Raw genomic sequence first — 22,066 nt, 5'->3', positions numbered from 1 at the left:
AAATAATGGGAATATGGTGGTTACAGGGACTACCAAAGTCCTTACATTTTAGAAACAGAAGACAGACAATAACCAAGTAAACAGAAATGCAAATGGATATTTTCTGACAGTTCTAAGTATAATGGAGATAATGAAAAAACATGTGGAGAGAGAGACAGTGACTGATGTTAGGGAATGGGATCCCGTGGACTAGATTATCAGGAGAACCTCTTTGAGGAGAGGCCATTTGAACTGAGACCTGAGTGACAACCAGGAGTCAGTTATTCAAGATCTAGGCGAAGACAATTTTAGGTGGATGGAATGGCACCTAAAAATAACCTAAAATAAAAATGAGAAAAAATAAACTTTCTCAGACAGAAAAATAATTTCTGGTACATCATACTTTACAAGGTGTTGTGATCCATAGCTATCTAGGAATTCTCCCAATTTTCCTGGGACTATAAAAATGACAAAAAGACATCCTCTTCTTGGTCATAGATAGTGGCTGAAGCCTATAATTCCCGCACTGTTAGAGACTGAGGCTGCCGGATCACTTGAGGCTGGACAACATGGCAAAACTCCGTCTCTACTCAAAATACAAAAATTAGCTGGAAATGTTGGAGCGCACCTGTAATCCCAGCTACTCGGGAGGCTGAGGCATGAAAATCACTTGAACTCGGGAGGCAGAGGTTGCAGTGAGCAGAGATTGCACCACTGCACTCCAGCCTGGGTGACAGAGTGAGACTCCGTCTCACTAAAAAAAAAAAAAAAAAAAAAAAAGAAATCCTCTTTTCTCTATTTAAAACTTTCAATTTCTAAAAAAAATTAAAAGGCTGATTGTTGCTCAGTAATCCCAAAGCCTGATTAAATACGTTAAGCTTAACAAATAGAGGGTAATGGTGTCCATAAAATGTTAATTGTATAAACACAACAGACTGCTAGGTATACATATGCTTCTGTTCAGTCTTCTACTTTTCCATTTTGTTTTATTCAAAACATGCTGAAAGTTATTAGTTCATGAATCTCAAGAAGCAGACTGATGCTCATCTCTTAATCAAGCAAATGTTTAAAATATAAATTCCATTTAAATATCAGTGTAAAAACTGAAAGCCTTAGTTGACTAATGATATACCAACAGCTTTGTGAGGAAAACTGAGCAGTCTATGATTATCACATAATCACAAACACACTCACACTCAGAAACACACATAAGTACATTGTCTTTTAAAACTCAAGTTCACTTAGATTGGTGGAAAAGCTCCTTTCTTAAACAGCAATTTAAAAGTATTAAGTATTAGCATTTTTTCAACAACTCAATAAATTTATCTTGACTTTTTGCAACTGAAAGAAATGTTGAGTTAAAAAAATTAAACCTTGGCACGCACCTTGGGTGGGGAGTGCATATGTATACAAACAGCCATTCTTAATTAAGGAAACACCATATCACAAACAATCAGAGCTGAGCTCTTTGAAACGTTCCCTCCTATGCCAGCATAATATTCAACCACCATCAAATTTTCTGCATTCTGCATAATGTGCTGGTAATTAACCTCATAAACTTATTTTCTGAGCAACTCTCATAGTTGATAAATGTAGGTAAGGGCAAAACTCAGCAAGGTTATTGAATAACAATCAGTGCGTCCAGAATGAAAAATAACCCGCCTTCTTCTGAAATAAGATATGAATAGACTTTACTCTAGTAATTGATATTGCTGCATTTTGCATGAAGATAGGGTATTTTTCATTTAAAGCCCATGTGTTAATTTTCCTTCATAGCTAAGCCAAAAACCTTGACTCTGTCATCAGACCTTTGGCATCTCCTTCTGTTTCAGTCTTGGGACTCTGCCAATACACAGCTATTCTGTATTTGAACTTCCATGCTGGGGCTGGGGCATAGATAGTCACCAGAATTCACTTTGTTTTCAACCAGATTCAGATTAAAAGAAGTCACATAAAAACCAAATGCTACTCCTATTAACCAAGCATATGCCAAACATTCATCTGAAAGACAAGGAACCCTAAAAATCAGCATTAACGAAAGCTAAAGATAAAAGCTATTATATGAGAATGATGATTGGGACCAAGCAGTGCCAAGTGATGACATTTTGCAACAATCTTCCAAAGTCACAGTGATGTGAAATCTTCAAATAACTCCGAAAAATTAATTAAGAGACTTGCATTCCAGTCCAGCTCTGCACCTGGCTGGTGGTAAGACCTTAAAATTCTCATTATGTATCTAAGAATCTTAATTTCTTTATCTGTACAAAGTGGAGATTGGCCTTGAATACTCCTTAGGCCCCATCCAAAAATAAAATTTGTATGACTTTGGAATGATTCAATTGTTTTCTTTTTTATTTGGAAAATAAAAATCACATATTTCCTAAAGCAAGAAGCAATTGTTTATGTGAGTAACAGCTTTTATCATAGTTTCTGGTTTTAAAAATCTTTCAGTAGCTTGCCACTGTCCATATAACAAAGGTATTATCATGGGTCATGTGACCCTACAGAATCACATCTCTGTATTTTATACTCATCTCCCACCTACTGCTATAAATCTTCATTTTAAATTACAGGATAACTAACTATGTGTAGTTTTCTGAATATGCAATTCTATTTCACTCTATTGCCAATACTCTTTTTTTACCACCCCCATTTATCCAGTTAATTTCTGTTTGTAATCAAAAGCCCCATTCAAGCAAGACTGCTTCCCTAAAGATTATGTTGTGCCAAACAGTTAATCCCTTCCTCTTCCGTACTATCCTTTTGCCACATACCTCTTTTCTGTCATTTACATTTATGAGCTATCATATTCAATTCAACATAAAACAAAGCTTATATTATGTTCTTCCTTGCATTACCTAGCACTATGCCTTATAGGTAGGAAATACTCAGTATGTATGGATAAAATTAAAATCCTTGATCTTTTGATTTTGAATGATCCTTTGTTACATGTGCTGATTTAGTTCCATTTACCTTAATAAGCTAGTATGAGAATATACTTAGGACTTGTATTGGTCAGTTTAGTAAAACATTTTAAAACAGTCAATTACTGTTTGATTGTACAGCATCAGTCATTAGAGTAAAAATTGCAACACTTGTAGGAATATGTCTGTACTATAATAGGAAGATATCAAATATTTCTTCTGTAGTTTTAAAGTGTAAACAAATATCAAAAATTCTTAACACATGGCCAGTATTTATAAAGATAATCAAATATTTTAATGAGACAGTTGAAAAAATTGTAAGCTATGCTTCTAAATAGCAGGTCAGTAGTTTTACATCCCAAAATGTGTGGAAATCCAAAATGTTGGCTAATGATTAACATGACCAGTTACATTTCAAGATTCCTCTTGGTTTATTCCATTTTCTCTGAGAACAAATCCAATTTCTCAGGAAAACAAAGATTGCTTCTTTATGTTTTAAAAAATATGTCCTCCTTATAGATACATACATAGGTAATAGATAGAAATGTGTATGTCTACATAGCATATATGTTTTAAATATTAATGCTCAGTTGCTAAACATAGATGTGCCATTTGTTGGTAAATGTGCTATAATATGAAATGAGCCAGGCCCCAAAAGAAATGAAATGAAATGAGCCAGGCCCCAAAAGAAAAATACTGCATGATTTAACTTATATATGGAATCTCTATAATTTGCATACATAGAAACAGAGTTGGATAGTGTCTATCAGGGGAGGGGAGAAAGCGGAAATAGGAAATAAGTCAAAAAGTACAAACTTGCAGCCATGTAGGATGAATACATCTAGAAATTTGATGTGCAGCATGAAGAATATAGCTAATAATATTGCATTATATATTGAAATTTGTGACAACTGTAGATTTCAGGTGCTCTCGTCACAGAAAAAGGTAATGAAAGGTGATGGATATGTTAATTTGCTTGACTATAGTAATCATTTTATAATATATGTATATCAATACATATTGTAAACCTTAAATTTATATAATAAAAATAAATTTAAAATGAAAAATCTTTAGATTTGTAATAATGGTTATTGTAAGTCATTTAAAATTTAATATAAAAAAATTCAATGTGTAATAAATAATGACCTAGAACATGCTGTAGAAAAAAGAAAGTGCCAAGTTCAAAAACACTGATACATAATTTTTGAAAGTACAGCAATTAAAAGTATGCCTTGGACATGGTTGATATTCAACATATATTTTTGAAATAAAAAAACTATCACAAATGATTGCTATTGTGATGTGACTTTTTGATTTTGTTTACTTTTATCCATTTAATTTTTACTTTTACTCTATTTTCCCATTTAAAAAATATGCCCAGTATCAAATCTTACTCTCTCACAGCCACAGATATAATAATTTCAAATAAAGTGAAAGAAGTGATGATATTGAAAGAGTAACAAATATTTATTTTTTAATTTTATATTAAAGATAAACTAAAAATACCTGATTACACTCTCTTTTGTGACCAAACTTTTTTTATTGTTGTGCTTTGTGTGTGTGTGTATATGTATAGTATATATATGTACAAAAATATATATAGTATATATTTTCTAAGATAACCAATATTATTCTGAGCAATTAACTCCCTAATGTCTTAATTAATATCAAATGTCTCTTAAACATTCATTTTAACATGTTGCTGAGACAGACAATCATTATTTGTTATTTTTTATCTAAGAAATTGCATGTCATCACAAGAAACATATATATATATACATATATATATGATACTTAACAAACGTTGGTTCAGTGTCAGAATGGATGGATGAATGGATAGAGGAACGGATGGATGGTTGCCCGATTCAATGAATAATAGGGAAATGAATAACTGCTTATATAACTAAGGCAAAGGGGTCCTCTAGGGAGTAGCTGATAAGTTGATGATGTATATATAGCATCTAGAGTATGTTTGTTCACAGTATTTCAGGATTAATTTTTATTTTTTCAATCTTTTTCACATTGTCTCATATTAGCCAAGCTCATAGAACTGATGTAAAATTGAATGCTAATTTAATAAATTACAAAAAGAAATATAACTGTTAGGTAGACAATACTTACAGTTTTACTGGCCAACTTATTTACTTTGCAAGAAATTACTTGGAAAGTCGAAATATAAAGACAATGTTGCTAATGAAATATAAATTAGTACAAGGGGTGTTAAGGTAAATGATTATAATGTTAAACCATGTCATATCCAGTGAATACTTCAAAACTGGTATTGCCAAATTTGGCTTCTGTTGAAAATGTATTTTCTAGGATAACCAATATTATTCTGAGCAATTAACTTCCTAATTTCTTAATTAGTATCAACTGTCTCTTAAACATTCATTTTAACATGTTGCTAAGACAGACATTCATTATTTGTTATTTTATTTTTTATCTAAGATATTGCATGTCATCACAAGAAACATTTTAAAAATATGATAACTTATTTTTTCTTTTGTCTGGTTTATCACCAGCAACATTTTAAAAATATGATAACTTATTTTTTCTTTTGTCTGGTTTATCACCAGCATTTATAAGACCAGAGCTAGGGAATGGGCTACATCTGGGTACATATGCATGGTCTTAATGTAGCAAATGTTTAGCCTGTCCTGGCTCTCACATAATCAGAACACAGAGAATATTCACAGAAAATACGATAACTCTTTGAATGTTAGAAAAACAACTAAACATTTATTGATACAAGATAGGATACTAATGTCAGAAGAAATGCTTAATTCAATTGGTGGGAAAGAATATCAATAAAAATAATTATTTGGTATCACCTAGATTAAGATACATCAATTTCACTAATGCTTTGTGAAGAAGAGTTTATAACCAGGATAAATTCTAGACAATTTTTGTTCTTTAGATTCATGATAAAAATAATAACAATTACATTGAAGTGAATAATATAAATGATATCTTTAAAACTGTCACTTAGAATTGTTCTGGCAATATGACAGCCTTGATGTTCTGAAAAACTATGCAGTATTAAACACCTAGGAATGCTGGATAAATTTTGACAACTATATCTTTAAATGCACAGGAGAGCTCTCAAGAGGCTAAAGGAAAATCCAAAGAGGGCCAAAACAAAAAGAAAGCTGACACCAAAGTGATAAGCAAGAACTGAAGCCACATCTGTTCTAAGATATATGATGATACCAGAAATCCAAAACTGTGAGTATTAATCATCACCTGGAGAAAGGAAGAAAAGGTCGTGGTGGACCGACAGAATCCTCACGTACATACAACATCTTTAAGCTACTACATCTCCAGTACAAACATAGGCTAGAAATACACACACACACACACACACACACACACACACACACACACACACACACACGCACATACACACACGCCAGTAAAACAAACAAACAAATAAGACAGCAAATTTAAATAGGGTTGTTTTTTTTTTTCCTGCTTTCGTTAAGACTTTGGGGAAAAATACATGCAATCATTGGCTTAAATTAAAAGGAGTTAAGATTTTAATTAAGAATACTTATACAGTTTAGAAAGCCATAGCCAAAAAAAAAATCACTCTAATTAGTAATGATAGGTGAAAAAAGATATATAGATATATAGATAGATGAAAAAAGAGATAGGAAAGAAAAGAAAGGAGAAAGAGAGAGAGAAAGAAAAAGAAAGCAAGCCAGCCTTAAAAGCGACTAGACAAAAAAGACACAGAAAATACAGAAGACAATGAAAATAGTGACAGCAGATTTCTTTTGGGAGAAAAGACTATCCAGAAAACAGTAGAACAATATCTTTAAAGTATAAAAAGGGGAGACAAAATAAAACAAACCATGAAAAAATAAAAGAAACCTGTGGATCCAAAATTCTATACCTAATGAAATCATCCTTGAAAACCAAGATGAAATAGACTTCCAAAATATATATAAAATCTTAAATAATTCATCACCATCAGATGTCTAAAACAAGCAAATATTAAGAAAGTCCTTCAGAGAGAAGGAAAATGACACCAGATGGAAATCTGGATCCACAAAAGGATTAAAGAACACTGGAAATGGTAGGTATGTGGGTAAATACAAAAAAGTTTCTTTTTATTATTATTTTAGTGCCTTTGAAAGATAACTGACAGTGTAAATAATTTTTTACAATATATTGTGGTGTTTATAACATATGTGAAATAAATTGTATGACAATAACACAAACGCTGAGAGAGGAAAAATAGAAATATTTAGTTGTTAGGTTCTCATATTATATGTGAAATAGTATAATATCAACTGAAAATAGATTGTGTTGAATTAAATATGTATACTATAAACACTAAAGCAACCACTAATGTACAAAAATATTACTAAGAGAAATTAAGGAATACTAAAATGATTGGTGAGTTATGCCAGGTTCCTGAATCAAAAACTTTAATATTGTTAAGATGTCAATAGTCAAAATATACTGGAAAAAGAAGAAACAAATTAGAGAACTTATACTATCTGATTTCAAGACCTGCTATTATGAAACTGTGGTAATAAATATAGTGCTGCATTAAGAGATACAAAAATAGGTCAATAGAATAAAATTATATGACAAGAAGTAGACTCATGCATAGATAGTCAATTAATTGTTTAGCATTCAAGAAAAATGCTAAATCAATTCAGTAAAGAAAGGATAAACTTTTCAACAAATTAAACAATAAAACAATTAGATATTCACATACAGCAATAATAAAACAAATGTTTCATAACTTGCACAATGCAAAAATTAACTCAAAATAAACCAAAGATCTAAATTTTAAAACTAAAGTAAAACTTCTGAAAGGTATCATATGAGAAAAATTTTTGTAACTATGGATTAGGCAAGCATCTTCTTTTTGCAGTATATGATTTCATTTATATAAAGTTCAACAACAACATAAACTAATTAAAGTTTATAGAAATCAGAATAGAGATTACCTCTAGGCAAGGAAGGATGAGGGTAGTAGTGGTGGCATGTATTGAAAAGGAGTGCAAAAATATGTATATGGTGATGAGATGTTCTATGTCTTTTTTAAAAAGGTTTTGTTGTTGTTGTGTAGAGTAGTTTTAGGTTCACAGCAAAATTGAGAGGAAGGTACAGGGATTTCTCATATACTTCCTGCCCCTATACATTCCTAGCCTCTCCCATTATGACCATCCCGCACCAAAGTGATACATTAGTTACAACTGATAAACCTACATTGACACATCATTATCACGCAAAGTCCATAGTTTATATGAAGGTTCACTCTTGCTGTTGTTCGTTCTATGAGTTTGGACAAATGTATAACGATACAAATCCATAATTATAGTATTATTGTGGTAGTTTCACAGCCCTAATAATCTTCCATACTCTGCCTATTCATCCCTCCCTCCTCTGTATGCCTTGGCAACCACTGATCATTTTACTGTCTCTATACATTTGCCTTTTCAACAATGTCATATAGTTGGAATTCTACAGTATGTAGCCTTTTTAGGTCGCCTTATTTCATATAGTAGCACGCATTTAAGTAATTGCCATGTCTTTTCATGGTTTGATAACCCATTTCTTTTACTGTAGAATAATGTTCCATTTTCTGGATGTATCACAGATTATTTATCCATTGAACTAAATAGGGACATTGCGGTTCCTTCCAAGTTTCGGCAATTATGATTAATGATGATGTAAACACCTGTGCACATAAGATTTTTACTCTTTTGGGTAAATTCCAACTCCTTTGGAAGCATGATTGCTGAATCATATTATAAAAGTATGCTTAGTTATATTCAAAAAGAAAACAAAACATCAAACTGCCTTTCAAAGTGACTGTACCATTTTCCATTTCTAACAGTAATAAATTAGAGTCCTGTCACTTCACATCCTCATCAGCATTTGGTGTTGTCAGTGCTTTGAATTTGGCCATTCTAGTAAGTATGTAGTGGTATCTCATTGTTTTAATTTGCATTTCCCTTATGATATTTGATGTGGAGCATGTTTTCATATGCTTATTTTCCATCTGCATATCTTGTTTGGTAAGGTCTGTTAAGTCTTTGGCCTACTTTTAAGTTTTGTTTTGTTTTGTTTTCTTATGTTGAAGTTTAAGTGCTCTTTGTATATTTTGAATAATAGTCCTTTATCAACTATGTCTTTTTCAAATATTTTCCCCCAGTATGGGGCTTGTCTGTTCACTCTCTTGAGAGCATTTCATGCATGGGAAATAAAATTAACTATAGTTAAGTCCAACTTATCAATTATTTGTTTTTTTTTCTTAATTTTTTTCTTCTACTTTTAGGATCCAGAGGAACACATGCAGGTTTGTTACAAGGGTAAAGTGTATGTTGCTAGGGCTTGGTGTACAAGTGATCTCATTACACAGCTAGTGAGCATAGTACCCCATAGGTAGCCTTCCAACCCATACCCCCTTCCCATTCTCGCTTCTCAAGCAGTCCCCAGTGTATATTGTTTCCATCTTTGTGTCCATGTGTACTCAATGTTTAGCTCCCACTTGTGAGTGAGAACGTGGTATTTGGTTTTCCATACCTGCATTAGTTTGCTTAGGATAATGGCCTCCAGCTGCATTCATATTTCTGCAAAGAAAATAATTTTGGTCTTTTTTTATGGCTGCTTAGTGTGTGTGTGTGTGTGCGTGCGCGCGCGCGCATGTGTGTGTATGTATGTATGTATATTTCACATTTTCTTTATTCAGTCCATCATTGATGGGTACTTCAGTTGAATCTCTTTTTGCTATTGTGAATAATGTTGCAATGAACATATTAGTGCATGTGTCTTTTTGGTAGAACAATTTATTTTTCTTTGGGTATATATGCAGTAGTAAAATTGCTGGATAAAATGATAATTTTTAAGTTCTTTGAGAAATCTTTAAAGGGCTTTCCACAGTGGCTAAGCTAATTTAAATTTCCACCAGCAGTGTATGTGTTCCTTTTCCTCTGTAACCTTGCCACCATCTGTTCTTGGTCTTTCATTTAAGTCTTTAATCCATCTTGAGTTAATTTTTGTATTTGGTGAAAGGAAGGGGTCCAGTTTCATTCTTCTGTATATGGCTAGCCAGTTATCCCAGCACCATGTTTTGAATAGGGTGTCCTTTCCCTATTGTTTGTTATTGTTGACTTTGTCAAAGATCAGGTGGTTGTAGATGTACAGCTTTATTTCTGGGTTCTCTATCCTGTTTCATTGATCTCTGTGTCTGTTTTTGTACCAGATTTATGCTGTTTTGGTTGCTGTAGCCCTGTAGTATAGTTTGAAGTCAGATAGTGTGATATCTCTGGCTTTGTTCTTTTTGCTCAGGATTGCTTTGGTTATTCTGGTTCTTTTTTGGTTCTATATGAATTTTAGAATAGCTTTTCTCAATTCTGTGAAAAATAATGTTGATAATTTGATTGGAATAGCATTGAATCTGTAAATTTCTTTGAGCAGTATGACCATTTTAACAATATTGATTCTTTCCATCCATGAGCATGAAATGTTCTTCCATTTGTTTTTGTCATCTGTTACTTCTTTCAGCAGTGTTTTGTAATTCTTACTGTAGAGGTCTTTCACCTCCTTGGTGAGTTGTATTTAAAGGTATTTTATTCTTTTTTGGCTATTGTAAATGGGATTGCATTCCTGATTTGGCTATCAGCTTGGAGATTTCTGATGTATAGAAATGCTACTGATTTTTGTACATTGACTTTGTTTCCTGAAACTTTACTGAAGTTGTTTTGCAGTTCTAGCAGCCTTTTGGTAGAGTCTACGGGGTTTTCTAGGTATAGAGTGTGCAAAGAGAGAGAGTTTGACTTTCTTCAGGGATTGTGCCTTTAATTTCACAACTGAAATCTCATTGCCAAACCCAAGGTCATCAAGATCTTCTCTTCTGTTATTTTGTAAGAGTTTTATAGTGTTGCATTTTACATTTAGGTTTATGATCCATTTTCAGTTAACTTTTGTGAAGAGCCTAAGTTTTGTGTCTAAATTCATTTTTTTCCATGTGAATGTCCAGTTGTTCTCATACCATTTATTACAGAGACAATTTTTTCTCCATTGTATTTTTTTTGCTTCTTTTTAAAAGATCAGTTGATTATATTTATGTGGATCTATTTCTCAGCTCTCTATTCTATTTGTAGATTTTTTTTGCCAATACCACACTGTTTCTCTTATTATAGTTTTATGGTAAATCTTAAACTTGAGTAGTGTCAGTTCTTCAAATTTGTTGTTCTTCTTCAATATTGTTTCAGCTATTCTGGATCTTGTGCCTCTTTATATGAACTCTAGAATCAATTTGCTAATAGCTAAGAAAAATAATAACTGTTTGGCATTTTGATTGAGACTGCATTGGATCTGAAGATCAAACTGGAAAGAAATGGCATCTTGACCATACTGGACTCTTTGCCTTGTTCTCAATCTCAATAAAAAAGAAGCTATTTTCTCACACTTTAGAATTATGTTAGCTATCATTATTTAAATAAATATTTTAGATCAAGTTGGTGAAGCATGGTATTTTGCAGGAGATTTTTATCATAAATGGATTTTGTGAAATGCCTTTTCTGCATCTATTGATATAATCATGTGACTTTTCTTTTTCAGGCTGATTATGTGATGAATTATGTTAATTTATTTTTAAAAGTTGAATTAGCTGTGCATTCCTGAGAAAATTCCCTCTTGGTTTTGGTGTACAATTGTTTTCATACAATGTTGGACTTTGTTTGCTAGTATTTTGTTGAGGATTTTTGCAACTATGCTTGTGAAAGTAATTAAACCCTTTAATTATTGTAATGCATTTGTCTGGTTTTAATATCAGCAATGATGCTGGACTAATAGAATGAGTTAAGAAGTATTCTCTTTGCTTCTATATTCTTAAAGACAGCCTTTTTTTTTAATTGATAAATTTCTTCCTTGAATGTATGGTAGAATTCACCAGTGAACTTATCTGGACCTGGTGCTTTCTGTTTTGGAAGAGTTTTAGTAAGTTCAGGCTGCTATAACAAAATTATATAACCTGTGTAGCTTATAAACAAAAGGAACTTATTTTCCATAGGTGCAGAGAATGGAAAGTCTAAGACCAAGTTGCCAAAATTTTGGTGTCTGACAAGGGACATAGATAGCTTTTCATAGATAGCTTCTCCCTGTGTTCAATACACTGTGTGTATTGAAAGGGGAAAGATAGCTTTCTGGTGTTTCTTTTATAAGGGTACTGGTTCCATTAATGAAAGCACTACTCTCATAATCCAATCTCTGAATTAGCCCCATCTTTGAATACCATCACATTGATTATTAGATTTTCAACATATTAAATTTGGGGGGGACACAAACATTCAGATCATACCATTCTACCGCAGATCCACAAAATTTATGTCCTTCTTGCTTGTAAAACACATCATTCTATCCCAATAGCCTCAGAAGTCTTAACATGTTCCAACATCAACTCAAGTCTGAAGTCCAAAGTTACGTGAAAATACTATCTAAACTAGATATGGGTGACACTCTCTAGTTGTGAGCTTATAAAATAAACAGGTTATGTTCTTCCAAAGTACAGTGTTGGTACAGGCTTAGGATATACATTCTGATTCCAAAAGGGAGCAATAGGAAAGATGACAGAGGTAACAAGTCCCAAGCAAGTCTGAAACCAAACAGGGCAAACAAAATTAAATATTAAGGATCAAAAATAATCTTTTTTTACTCAATGTCATGCTTTCTGGAAATACAGGATAGGGTTTGGGCACCAGGATCCAGGCAGCCTTGTCCTTCAAAATCTAGATGGAGATAGCCACATCTCAACAGTTCATGCACTGTATGCTCTGGGGAAGATGAGATGGCACACAGTGGACACTGCCAATGTTGAGTATTTGTGCCCTCTGGAGAGGTAGCCAACTCAGTCCACACTGCACCTGAAACCACTGGAGTCACACCTAGGGCAGCCAAGGAGCACTGTGCTCAAATTCATGGAGCAGAGCCTTGAAATGGCTTCGATCTCCAGTTCCTTGCACTCTGGACCTATGATGGGAGGTGGTAACTCCAGGAATTTACAAAATGCCCTCAGGATTATTCCTCTATTGTCTAGATGAGTAGTCCCTGGCTTCTGTTGAAATAGCAAATCCAGACTAATCTTATGAAAATCACTTGTCTCTACCTCTGTTCTCTCCTGAACATATTTTATCATTCCTTGCAACATGAGTAGGCTGAGAATTTTCCAAATTTTTAAGTCCTGCTTCCTTTTTGATTAAAAGTTTGGCCTTTAATCATTTCTCTTTTCTTACATTTTATTGTAAGAATTGAAAAGGGGCCAGGACACACTTTAAGCACTTTGCTTAGAAATTTGTTCAGCCAAATACCCAATTCATTGCTCATACCTTTTGCCTTCCACAAAACACAATTTAGCCAAGGTTTTTGTCAGTTTATAACAAGGATTGCCTTTTCTCCAGTTTCCAATAACATATTCTTTATTTCTGTCTGTAGGGATTTTTTCCCAATATTTACTGTGAGAACCTGAGTAAACTCCTGGAGGGTAAACTTATGAAAATGTGGGGTCCCCCTATGACTACGTCCCTCTGGAGTTTTTAATTCTCATACTTGTCCACACCTAGCCTCCAGCAATGTCAAATACAGTTTAGGTTTTATTACCTTGACACTGGTTCCCATGGAAGTTTTTGCTCTGATATGTTGTGATTCCCTATATCCCCCTGTCAGTTTCCCCAGTTTTAAGGACAGTGGTTTGCCCTGTCATCTGACTTCTCTTATGGATCTAAGATTTTTTTTATTTTTCAGTTTGTTCAGCTTTTTGCTTACTATTAGGATGGAATGGTGACTTTTAAGCTCTTTATTTACAGAACTCAAGATTTTTTAGATATGACACCAAAACCATGACCCACAAAAGAAAAAAAAATGTAAATTAGACTTTATCAAAATTAATACTTTTTAATCTTCAAAAATTTCTGCTAAGATAATTAAATGGAGACATAGGATGGAAAAAAATAAGCATTTGTAAATAATATTTTTGATGAAGTACTTATATCAAGATTATATCAAAATGTCTTCAAACCCAATAGGGAAGCAAACAACCCACAAAAGGTCTGCAATGTATTGGTGCACTTTACCAAAGAAGATACACAGATATAAGCATGTGAAAAGATGTTTAGCTAAATCAGTCATTATGGACATATCAATACATATCTTTTAGAATGTCTCATAGAGTGTTTGCTAGTCAGAGTGTAAAATGGCACAAGCTTTTGGAAAACTATTGTATTTTCTTTTTTTTAATTTTTAATTTCAGGTTTGGGGGTACATGTGGAGGTTTGTTACATAGATAAACACATGCCATGGGGGTTTGTTGTACATATTATTATATCACCCAGGTATTGAGCTCAGTACCTATTAGTTATCCTTTTGCTCCTCTCCCTCCTTCTACCCTCCCCATTCCAAGTAGACCCCAGTGTCTGTTGCTTTCCTCTTTGTGTGCATAAGTTCTTATCACTTAGCTTCCACTTTATGTGAGAACATGTGATATTTGGTTTTCTGTTCCTCCATTAATTTGCTAAGGGTGATAGCCTCTGGCTCCATCCATGTTCCCATAAAAGACACAATCTCGTTCTTTTATGGCTGTATAATACTACATGGTTTGTATGTACCATATTTTCTTTATCCAGTCTGGCACTGATGGGCATTTAGGTTGATTCCATGTCCTTCCATTGATGGGCATTTTGGTTGATTCCATATTGTGAACAGTGCTACAGTGAACATTCACATTCTTGTTTCTTTATGGTAGAATACTTTATGTTCCTCTGGGTATACACCCAGTAATGGGATTGCTGGGTCAAATGTTAGTTTGCTTTTAGCACTTTGAGGAATCGCCATACCGTCTTCCATAATAGTTGAAATAATTTACACTCCCAGCAACAGTGTATAAGGGTTCCCTTTTCTCTGCAACCTTGCCAGCATCTGTAATTTTTTGACTTTTTAAATTATAGCCATTCTGACTGGTGTGAGATAGGTATCTCATTGTGGGTTTGATTAGCATTTCTCTAATGATCAGTGATATTGAGCTTTTCTTCCTATGATTGTTGGCCCCATGTATTTCTTCTTCTGCGAAGCGTCTGTTCATGTCCTTTGACCACGTTTTTATGAGTTGTTTTTCTCTTGTAAATTTGTTTAAGTTCCTGATAGATGCTGGATATTAGATCTTTGTCAGATGCATGGTTTGCAAATATTTTCTCTAATTCTGTAGGTTGTTTGTGTACTCTGTTGATAGTTGCTTTTGATATGCAAAGGTTATTTAGTTTAATTAGATCCCATTTGTCAATGTTTGCTTTTGTTGTAATTGTTTTTGGTGTCTTTCTCATGAAATCTTTCCTATTCCTATGTCCAGGATGGTATTGCCTGGGTTGTCTTCCAGGGTTTTTATAGTTTTGGGTTTTAAGTTTAAGTCTTTAAGCCATCTTGTGTTGATTTTTGTATATGGCATAAGGAAGGGATCCAGCTTCAATCTTCTGCATATGGCTATCCAATTTTTCTAACACCATTTATTGAATAGGGAGTATTTTTCCCATTGTTTGTCTTTGTTAGCTTTGTCAAATATCAGATAGTTGTGTATATGCAGTCTTATTCCTGGGCTCTCTATTCTGTTGCATTGGTCTATATTTCTCTTTTTGTACCAGTACCGCGCTGTTTTAGTCACTGTAGCCTTGTAATACAAAGTCAGTTAGTGTGATGCCTCCAGCTTTGTTCTTTTTGCTTAGGATTGCCTTGGCTATTCAGGCTTGCTTTTGAATCCATATAAATTTTAAAGTAATTTTTTCTAGTTCTGTAAAGAATGTTGTTGGTAGTTTCATAGGAATAGCATTAAATTTGTAATTGCTTTGGGAAGTATAGCCACTTTAATGATATTGATTCTTCCTATCCAAAAACATGGAATGTTTTTTCACTTGTTTGTGTCTTCTCTTATTTCTTTGAGCTGTGTTTTGTAGTTCTTATTGTAGAGATCTTTCACCTCCCTGGTTAGCTGTATTACTAGGCGTGTGTGTGTGTGTGTGTGTGTGTGTGTGCATGTGTGTCAATTATGAATGGTATTGTCTTTCAGATTTGGCTCTCGGTTTGGTTGTTTTTGGTGTATAGGAATGCTAGTAATTTTTGTACATTGATTTTGTACCCTACAACTTTACTGAAGTTATTAGCTAAAAGAGCTTTTTGGCTGAGACTATGGGGTTTTCTAGATATAGAATCATGTCGTCTGCAAACAGAGATAGTTTGACTTCCTCCCATCCTATTTGGATGTCCTTTATTTTTTTTCTCTTGCCTGATTGCTATGGCTAGGACTTCCAATACTTTGTTGAACAGAAGTTGCTAGAGAGGGAATCCTTGTCTTGTGCTGGTTTTCAAGGGGAATGCTTCCAGCTTTTACCAGTTTAGTATAATGTTGGCTGTGGGTTTCTCATAAGTGGTTCTTATTATTTTGAGGTATATTCCTTTAATACATAGCTTATTGAGAGTTTTTAACATAAAGGGATATTGAATTTTATCAAAAGCCTTTTCTGCATCTATTGAGATGATCATGTGGTTTTTGTCTTTAGTTCCATTCATGTGATAGGTCACATTTATTTATTTTCATACATTCAACCAAACCTGCATCACAGGTTATAAAGCCTGCTTGATCATGGTGGATTCACTTTTTATGTACTGACAAATATGGTTTACAAGTATTTTGTTGAGGATTTTTGCATTGATATTCCTTAAGAATATTGGCCTGAAGTTTTTGTTGTTGTTGTTGTTGTTGTATCTCTGCCGGGTTTTGGTATTAAGATGCTGCTGGCCTCAGAGAATGAGTTGAAGGACTCAGAGAAGTCCCTCCTTCTCAATTTTTTGAAATAGCTTTCATGGAATGGTACCAACTCTTCTTTGTACATCTGTTAGAATTTGACTGTGAATCCTTCAGGTCCTGGGCTTTTTTGTTGGTAGGCTATTTATTACTGATTCATTTTCAAAGCTCAGTATTGGTCTGTTCAGGGAATCAATTTCTTCTTGGCTTAGTCTTGGGAGGGTGTATGTGTCCAGGAATTTACCCATCTCTTCCAGGTTTTCTAGTTTGTGTGTCTAGAAGTGTTCATAGTAGTTTCTGATGGTTGTTTTTATTTCTCTGCAGTGAGTACTAACATTCCCTTTGTCATTTCTAATTGTGTTCATTTGGATCTTATCTGTTTCCTTCTTAATTAGTCTAGCCAGTGGCCTATTTTATTAATTTTTTCATAAAACCAACACCTGGATTTTTTGATCTTTTGAATGTTTTTTTGTGTCTCATTTTTCTTCAGCTCAGCTCTGACTTTTGTTATTTCTCATCTTCTGGAGCTTTGGGGTTGATTTGTTCTTGCTTCTCTAATTCTATCAGTTGTGAAGATAGGTTGTTAATTTGCCATCTTTCTAACTTTTTATGTGGGCATTTAGTGCTATGAATTTTCCTCTTAATGCTGCCTTAGCTATGTTCCAGAGATTCTAGTATGTTGTATCTTTGTTCTCATTAGTTTCAGTTAATTTCTTGATTTCTGCCTTAATTTCATTATTTACCAAAAAGTAATTCAGAGCATGTTGTTTAATTTCCATGTAAATGTATAGTTTTGAGCAATTTTCATTGTGTTGACTTCTATTTTTATTGTGCCTTGGTCCAAGAGTGTATTTGGCATGATTTCAGTTCTTTTACATTTGTTGAAGATGGTTTTATGCCCAATTACGTGGTTGATTTTAGGGGATGTACCATGTGGCAATAAGAAGAATGTACATTCTGTTGTTTTTAGGTGGAGACTTCTGTAAAGGTCTATCAAATCCATTTGATCCAATGCTGAGTTTAGGTCCTGAATATTTGTTAATTTTCTGCCTCAGTGATCTGTCTTATACTGTCAATGGAGTGTTGAAGTTTCCCACTAATATTCTGTGGGAGTCGATGTCTCTTTGTAGGTCTCTAAGAACTTGCTTTATGAATCTGGGTGCTCCTGTGTTGGGTACATATATATTTAGGATAGTTAGGTCTTGTTGAATTAAACTCTTTACCATTATGCAATGCTCTTCATTGTCTTTTTTGATCATTGTTCTTTTGAAATCCATTTTGTGTGAAATTAGGATTGAAACTCCTGCATTTTTCTGTCTTCCATTTGTTTGGTAGATTTTTCTTCATCCTTTTATTTTGAGCCTATGAGTGTCATTGTATGAATGATGGGTCTCCTGAAGACAGCATACCATTGGTTCTTGCTTTTTATCCAGCTTGCCACTCTGTGCCTTTTAAGTGGGGGCATTGAGCCCATTTACATTCAAGGTTAGTATCGCTATGTGTGGATTTGATCCTGTCATTGTGCTGTTAGCTGGTTATTATGTTGGCTTGTTTGTGTGTTGCTTTACAGTGATACTGGTCTGTGTGTCTAAGTGTGTTTTTGTATTATCTGGTAGCAGTCTTTCCTTTCTATATTTAGTATTCTTTCAAGTCCTCTTGTAAGGCAGGTCTGGTAGTAATGAAGTCTATCAACTTTTGCTTACAATAGTAAGAAACTTTTGCTTTACAGTAGTAAAGTTTTGGCTTTGTGACTTGATTTAGCCAACAGAATATGGTTGAATCAACATTGTGCTAGGTCCAATCTAGGCTTTAAAAAAGCATTACAACATTTCTGCTCACACTCTTGGACCTCTACTTCCATGAGGCAAATAAGCCCAAGCTAACATGCTAGAGGATGAGAGACCAAAGCTTGTTTCATCCATAGCTATAATAAAGCAACCAGCCTAAAGACCCTCCAATTGGTCGCAGACACTTGAACACACCTAGCTAACATCATCCAAGCCCAGCTCATACAAGAAGGACCAACCACCTGAACACAGACCTAAGTGCTGATGTATAGAACCATAAGCTGAATAAATTATTATTCCAAGTTCAGAGTAGTTTGACAAATAGTAAAAGCTAACTGATACATATGTGAAGAAGTTATACAGAATATAACACAGACTTGCAGAGAGAGAATATAAGATTGGCTGTGAGACTTCAAAGATAGCATTCAAAGATCTAATGCTCACTTTGAAATTCTTAAAGAAAACAATAGAATAAGGCAGAGATATTTGAAAAGATAATAATGCTTGTGGTGGGTTAAGTAGTGGCCCACACCATACCCCAAAGATAATTTCATCAAGAATCTCAAAATGTTACATCATCTGGAATAAAGATTTAATTCACAGATACAATTAAAATAAGGATCTGAAAATGAAATCATACTGGATTAGGATGGGCCATAAAACTAATCATCACTGTTTTTATAAGAGACTAAAATGAGAAGACACAGAGAGGAAGGTTACATGAAGACAGAGGCAGAGATTACAGTGATATACTGATAAGCCAAGGAGTGTTAAGAATTGCTGGGTTCCACCACATCCTAGGAGAGAGGCATTGAATGACTCTTCCCTCCGAGCCTCCAGGGGGAACCAACCCTGCTGACACCTTGATTTTGGACTTATGACCTCCAGAACTATGAGATAATACATTTCTGTTGTTTTAAATTACCCACTTTGTAGTAGTTTGTCATGGCATTCCTAGAAAACTAATACTCTGGTTCAGGAGTTTTAAAAACTAATGAGGATTATGAATTCTCAGTTTCAAAATTCTAACACATATTAAAAGAGTGAAAAGGAAAAGACAACTATACCTACACTAACTGGTTAAGTCGCTATCAAAGATAAGGTTATATGACAAAAAGTCTCCTAGCCACCCAATTCTCTTCCTCCCTGACACAACTACTCTTATCATTTTGTTTGCATGTACGTATCCCCTGCCCTAGATTTTGTATTTGGTACAAAATTTAATATTTTTAAAGATACATTTCTGTATCAATTGTTCAAATTAAAAGTATGTAAATTTTCTCCAGATTGAGAATATTCTTAGTTCTTAGGGGATATTCATCTGTTTTTGTCTCTTAGGGTAAAGTGGGGGTATCTAGGCATTCTATATTGTGGTTAATTTTGGTAAACTTTCTTTTATCAACCTAAATATCCATAATCGGCTATTTTGGTTTAGGGGTGACAAAGTAACAATCCTCAGACAGCATTTATTAGAGGTGAGTTTGGTTTGGCTAGCATTGTGATATTTATTCATGTTTTTATTTTACATTAAAGTAAAACATTAATTTAAAATTCATTAGGCTGGGCTTGGGTTTTCTGGTTGTTTCACAGACCTTCATTGTCTAATTTAGACACTTAGGTTACCTGCTTGGTCTCTTCTAAGCATTTACATTTTCTGTAACTTATTATAACAATAACTTATTAATTCATTAACGGAATAATACCACACTGTTATAAGTGATATTGGGATAAACTTTTATAAGAAAGAAGCATGGTCTTGATAAATGGTTTAGTGGGAATAAAAAGGATATGCTACTTGATGCTATAAGAATATTTAACTAATAATACATAAGGGAAAAAACATCTGGGAGAAACTTTACCACAATGTTGGCAACAGTTATTTCTAGGACAAGACTGTAAATATTGCACTTTTTTTCTTACGTAAATGTTCCAATTTGTATATAATAAAAATATATTACTAACATCATAAACTATTCTAAAAGAGGGAAAAAAGAAAACCATCTTTTTTTTTCTCTATTGGACTTTGAACTGTATTTATTGTTATTTAATTACATTCCATTTTCTATTAGGAACAATACATTGATAATTAAAATGACCAATTTTTTAAAAACCTATAAACTAAAATACAATACTACTTGTATTGTAGAACAACAATCCCCAGCCTTTTTGGCACCAGGAGCCGGTTTTGTGGAAGACAATTTTTCCACAGACCAGCATGATAAGGGGATGGTTTCAGAATGACTAAAGTGTATTACATTTATTGTGCCCTTTACTTCTATTATTATTACATTGTAATATACAGTGAAATAATAATACAACTCACTATAATGTAGAATCAGTGGGAGCCCTGAGTTTGTTTTCCTGCAACTAGATGGTCCCGTCTGGGAATGATGGGAGGCAGTGACAAGTTCTCATGAGGAGCGTACAACCTAGATCCCTTACATATGCAGTTCACAATAGGGTTTGCATTCCTATGAGACTCTAATGCTGCCACTGGTCTGACAGGTGGTGAAACTCAGGCTGCAATGCAAGTGGTGGGGAACAGCTGTAAACACAGATGAAGCTTCACTCGCTCACCTGCTGCTCACCTCCTGCTGTGTGGCCTGGTTAGGGATCCCTGTTGTAGAGGACCAATACATTGACCAATACAAAACTTTCAACACCTTCTCTTTTTCTTTTGGCTTAAGGGATTTATTACAAATACAAATGGTCAAGAAAGATTAGAACTCTACAATGTTTTGAATCCCTACTTAATCATACACTTCCATTATGATTTTGGTAAAATTTTAAATCCCTTCATCTTAGTTTTCTCATCTGCAAAATCTACAGTTGTTTCAAAAAGGTTAAAAAGATAGTGTTGAGAAAGTGTCAGGTATGTTGTAGATGCTCAATAAAGTATGTATAACTTTCCTCAAGACTGAATTTTTCCTTTTCAATTGATATCAAATGAAGAAAATCTGAGCATTATAAGACACCAAAACTATGTTTCTTTAGTTTCTCTGGCTTTTTAAAAAGGGGTTATACTTCTTTGTGATAGATTAAGTCAGTTTTTAAATAATCACAATGACATGGATATATATTGCAATTGTTACATTTTTTTCTATATATTTTTATATTTCCAATGGTTGGAGACTGCATTTCTATTTTTCTGCACTCCTATTTACTTTACACACATTAACATATGGGTAATTTTTACACATACAATATACATCATATTGATGTAGCATGCAGGTAGCTCTCTAGGGTAACACTCTCTAGCTTTCCCTTCTCTGTTCTTTGTATACATAGTCACACAAAGATACTCATGTACAATAAAGCAAAAAGTTTGTAACAATGTAAAACATTGATTTACCATTTCCCTAGCTCTATTTGACTGTTCTTTTCTTCCCTTCTTCAGTTTTAGAATCTCTTACTCATTGCAAGGCATTAATATTTTGAGTCACACTCTTAGAAATAATCCAAATGTCACATTCATTTACATGTACAATCTGGTTATTAGAATTCATATATATCCAGTTTTTAATGCTTAAAATGAATCACTTCTCACAAAAAACTGCCCCAATACATAC

At 33.7% G+C, this 22,066-nt stretch overlaps 1 long non-coding RNA gene and 1 other non-coding gene across 2 annotated transcripts in view; both read right to left on the bottom strand.

Moving 5' to 3' along the window:
* Nucleotides 1-22,066, bottom strand: part of LOC134756641 (uncharacterized) — a 205,425-nt gene that overhangs the window by 97,446 nt on the left and 85,913 nt on the right. The gene's annotated exons all lie outside the window — the stretch shown is intronic.
* On the bottom strand, nucleotides 5,468-5,599 carry LOC115933851 (small nucleolar RNA SNORA72). Its single transcript, XR_004069697.1, has one exon. It is a non-coding gene; the product is annotated as a small nucleolar RNA SNORA72 (small nucleolar RNA).

This window comes from Gorilla gorilla, chromosome 11 (genome assembly GCF_029281585.2).
Source record: "Gorilla gorilla gorilla isolate KB3781 chromosome 11, NHGRI_mGorGor1-v2.1_pri, whole genome shotgun sequence".
Classification (NCBI taxonomy): Eukaryota; Metazoa; Chordata; class Mammalia; order Primates; family Hominidae; genus Gorilla; species Gorilla gorilla.
This window is presented reverse-complemented; position numbering and strand designations above follow the sequence as displayed.